General features: G+C 35.2%; 1 non-coding gene across 1 annotated transcript; it reads right to left on the bottom strand.

Moving 5' to 3' along the window:
• Positions 1-3,706: 3,706 nt before the first annotated feature.
• TRNAV-AAC (transfer RNA valine (anticodon AAC)) lies at positions 3,707-3,779 on the bottom strand. Its single transcript has one exon. It is a non-coding gene; the product is annotated as a tRNA-Val (tRNA).
• Between the last annotated feature and the right edge of the window lie 1,460 nt (positions 3,780-5,239).

Here is a 5,239-nt window from a genome sequence, read left to right as displayed (position 1 = left end):
ATATTTGTATATAAACAATCACTTGTGAACTATAATAAAATCATAAGTATTACTATTGATTTTATTATAGTTCACAAGTTTCAAGATTTATTTTTTTCTTCCTTATTTTCAACTATAATTTTAATTAGCCTTTGTTTACCACTGAAAGTTAATTGCATAAAATCAGTTTCCCAGTTTCTTACAATTGTTATTTTTAAACCACTTTAATTTCCTACTTCCATTATTTTCTATCTCAATTTTCCTTGATAATGTCAGCAAGCCTTCATTTTACAACATTTTGAGTGTGTCCAAATACTTGTTCACAAAATCTTGATCATCTCCAATTACAGGAGTTATTTTCATATTATTTAATGATATTTTCTGGCGTTTTTCATGTGTGTGATTATAATCCAGGATTCGGACCTCACATACTAATAAAATAATTTCTGCTTAGTAAAGGTTCTTTTCATCTCACCAATAGATGTCTCTAGGGAATTTCTAGTGATTCAAGAATAATGTTTCGAAATTGGTTCATATATATAGAACTTCCAAGAATTTGAGTAGTGTGGTTGTCAATAATGGGTAGAATTTATGAATGTTACACGTATGTAAAGTGATCATTTAAACCAGCATATTCTTCTTCACCTTTAATGAGATGTCAAAAAATAACCAGTTAATTTTATTGATGTTTTTATGCTTCAAAGTTACCAAGTTCAATTCTTTCCCTACCCAATTTCCCCGATAAACGAAAGCTTGCTGAAATAGCAAGCCTTCATTCTACAATAACAATCAATTAAATGATGTTATATTGTTTCCCGGTAGCGGATGGAATAATTCAAAAATAGCGAAGTGGAACATATCGCGTTCTAATTTAAGGCAGCGTTTCGCGCGCCAAATTGATATCAATGGCTCAGGTAGTTCCGGCGCCATTTTTAATACTTCCTTCCGGTTCCGGCGGAAGGGGAGGAAAGCGTGCGCTTTAATTAACGCGTGCTACAAACGTATGGCGGGAAAAGCTACTCCGCTTATTAGAAAGAACTCTACTGTATTCTCTATTGATGCCATGATTTTAACTAATTTGTATTCTGGTTCATATCTAAGGAACTTGGTTCCGTTTATTGTACATGGTCGACGAAACAATCTACTCCAGTGGTTCTCAAAGTGGTAATTATGGACCCCCTGGGTTTTCTTGGATATTTCAAGGAGTTATTTAAGGACACCCAAATTGATTTGGCGGTCCGCCTCCAAAGTGAAATGATCAGCATGCTCGGCTACCATATGGAGATACCGGGTTCAATTCCCAGGGGGGCAGGTTAAATGAATATAAGTGATTTTTCCACTCTAATATTTATTCAATACTACCATGGACTGGTACCTTATACGGAGGGCTGATCACCTTTTTATGTGTTAATGATCAAGATAACTATCTTTTTTATGATGCAGTGCCCTATGCACCATTGGGTATAAATGATAAAACTTATAAATAGAGTGTTGCGTAAGCCGTAGACAGATTTCAGAGTTTAGTAATTCAAAAACACTATGTAAGGTTACGATTTATTTTAAGGAATTCGGTTATTTATTCGACCACACATGTCTACATTGAGGATTTATCTTCCGAAAAAAATGTTTTATTTTTGAGAATATAAAACCTTCTGTTGCTTTTTTATGACTATCATATTGTCGCCACTGACCGCTGCGAGATATCACAAAGGCAAACACGATATTTCATAACAAATGAAGGGGGCGTAAGACATATTAATAATGCCTATAAAAAGCACACTCCGTCACACGACAAATTTCCAGAAGCCGGCAATGGTTTGTTCGGATCCATTTTTTGCAATAAGCGAAATCTTAACTAAGATTTATCCCGGCCATTTTGAAATAACAGCAACATCATCCCCTCCCAAGTGCCGTGTGCCCCATTTTAACCTTTTAACGGCCAATAAACTCTATCAGCGCCATAAATCCCGTGGACAAATAAACCCCTCTGTTACTTATCAAGCCCCACGTTTAATGCGGATATTTGCTTGTACATATACAGAAAAATAAACAGAAAACTTTCCCTTGGAAAAGCGTCTTTTCTTCGCTATTTTTTCTTTTTTACTTTTGACCTCTTCGGGGTTATTATAATATTTTTTTTTTATCCCTTTAGGGTAAATGCATCTTTGTAAAAAATAACCTTAAAGCTTTATGACAAGTGAACATTATCAATACGTAGGTACTTGTAAAAATGCGAGATCGAAGATGTCGTTAGGTGGGGAAGGCAACGAAGGAGACATGGTATGCGGATGTGAGAAGAATGGAACCATCCAGACTCCCCCACATTACACTGTACGGTCAACCCCATGGTAGACGACTCCCGGGCAGACCACCAAAGAGATGGGTCGATAGCTGGGAATCGACATCGCAGGTAGCTAATCCCTCTTAAAAACAGGCCGCAAGACCTACATATGAAGAAGAAGAAGAATTGTAAAAATATTATTCCACCTCCGTAGTGTAGTGGTCAGAGCGCTCAGCTACCGTTCTGGAGGTCCCGGGTTTGAGCCTCAGAGGGGTGAGTCGAATAAATAGTAGTGATTTTTTCACTCTACTATTTATTCAAAATCATCCTGGACTGGTACAAGAAGCGCAGGGCTGATCTTGATCACCTTCATGCAATTAACGATCAAGATAACATAGAGTCGCTACGACGCAGTGTCCTATGCACCATTGGGTGCGGATAAGGGTTTTTAAAAAAATCTGTTAATAATCTACAAAAACTGTAACAATGTTTAAAAAAAATATTTTTAATATAAGTATCTTATTATTTATCGATTCGGTTTTAACTTTGTGGAATGACATGTTAATTATTTAAAAATATTAATCACTTAATATGTTTTATTTCATTACACACGATAAGTATCGAAAACTACAGATGTTTTCATCTACAGGTGAAAAGTAAAATATTATTTTTCACTTGTAAATGAAAACATCACTTTGTTCGAAACGAGTCGTATTTAATGAAATCATGCTTATTTATTGGTAAGTGTTTTTTTAAATAATTTAAGTTTTAGAAATATCTAATAATATTCGTAAAATTATTTAATTAAATACATAGTTGTTCTTTCCATAAAAGGCAAAGAATAGGTAATGAAGAACACGAAAATTTTGGTAAGGGCAAACTGATTATAATGTAACGCCCAACGAAATAATTTTACAAAATGGAAAATTACGAACTAAGCTCTTCAAATATTGGAGAAATTTAAATGATGAAAAACGAGAGTGCTAAGTTCGGTCGGGTTGGGTAAGGCTAGGCTTGTATTATGTATTATATCACGGCTTATTGAAAAAAGGTGAAAATACGCTCATGCGAGGCGTGTTCAACCATACATAAATAATTTCTGATAATCCATCACATTCCTCAGCATGACAGCGCGGGAAACGAGCCTGATAGGCAAGTTATTACTTTTCCATAGATAAAGAAGAAAACGCGTAAGTATTGAGAAAATGTTGTGCCCTCTCATTTTTCAAAAAAAGAGTCGAAAAATTCCAAACCCTTGAAGAATAATAATAATAGATAAAAACCCTTATCCACACTCCAATGGTGCATAGGGCACTGCATCATATAAACGCAGTGTTATCTTGATCGTTAACACATGAAGGAAAGGTGATCAGCCCTCCGCTTCAGGTTACCAGTCCAGGGTAATAATATTGGATAAATATTAAAGTGAAAAAATCACTTATATTTTGCCTCCCTTGGGAATCGAACCCAGGACCTCCAGAACGTTAGCCGAGCGTGCTGACCATTACACTACGGAGGCTGACTTTCATTTTATATTTTTATTTTGAATATTTAATATGTCATAAATTTGAGGTAATTTTTATTCTAAAATGTGTGGAATAAACAATTGCACATTAGTGTGTTATGTGTTGCCGTCCGGATGGTATAATATTGCACAGAAAAGTGCATTCTGATGTCCTTATAAAGTGAATAAAGTAGGAATGCAAACTCAAGGGAAGATAAACAGTGGTAAAAATGAATGTGAATAAAGGTACCTATACGAGGAGGACTTGCATGCATAAAATTCAAAGTGTGAATTTTCGAGGTTTTTTGTTTTTTGTTTGTTTTTCCTTCTCCTTATTTCAAAGTACAAACGAGATCACTACGACACACGAGTAACATTAACCCTTCTACACATGATTGACAACCACACTGCTAAAATATTTGGAGCTCCTACATTTGTATTTTATACATTTCAGATCGCATTGTATGTGAGTTTACTGGAGTCATCTATGGTTGGCCTGAGATTTTATTTAGCAGAGATCCTTTTATTTCGATGTATGGAAAATCCAAACTGGAATACTTTACATATTGGGAGACGCCTAAAAAAAGTTTTTAATATTTATCTTGCTTATGAATTGACCATGTATTTAATTCACAACATTTTTCGTGTGTCCAAACCTTCGTTCACAAATCTGTATTTCTTCACCTAGGGGTAAAGATAACTCCTTAGTGGAGAAACCCTGATTTTTTAACAAGAATTTGGACACACCCATTCATATTGTAAATAATAGCAATATGATTCATTCAATGTTCCAATATTTTCCGCCTTCGTAGTGTAATGGTCAGCACGCTCGGCTTCCGTACTGGAGGTCCCGGGTTCGATCCCCAGGGGGTTCAAATAACAATAAGTGATTTTTTCACTGTTATATTTATTCAATATTACCTTGGACTGGTACCGGAAGCGGAAGGCTGATCAATTTTCCTTCACGTGTTAACGATCAAGATCACCTTACGTTTAACAGTTCCCTATGCACCATTGGGGTGCGGATAAAGGCTTGAATAAATGAATCATGAAAATGAATCAAGAAAGTTTGATCAGAAAAAGAATTAAAGAGACAGGGAGAAAGATCCGTGGAAAAACGATATGATATACTTACTGTTAGGATTCCAAGGATAGAAAGTTAAGTTTTTGGCGGTTCTTGAAAGTAATCAAAAATCACTAACATTTATAATGATTTGAATCAATATTTATAATTTCCACTCGAACAGACTGAGCCACAGCAACGAGTGGCTGGGTACAGCTAGTAAAAATTTGGACTTTAGTAGTTTTCGATTTCCGGCACTCAATTATTTTTCTAAATCTCTTATTTTCTGAGTGAAAAATGTTGGTAAAATACGATTACTCAAAAATATTTTCTATATGAAGCTTTCTCTTGATTAAAATTACACCTTCGAGGATTCGGACCGTGTATTGGAGACACTCACTGTGACTTACTA

Source organism: Brachycentrus maculatus, unplaced genomic scaffold, assembly GCF_059751285.1.
Source record: "Brachycentrus maculatus isolate JH-2025_06_01 unplaced genomic scaffold, ASM5975128v1 h1tg000304l, whole genome shotgun sequence".
NCBI classification, from domain to species: domain Eukaryota; kingdom Metazoa; phylum Arthropoda; class Insecta; order Trichoptera; family Brachycentridae; genus Brachycentrus; species Brachycentrus maculatus.
This window is presented reverse-complemented; position numbering and strand designations above follow the sequence as displayed.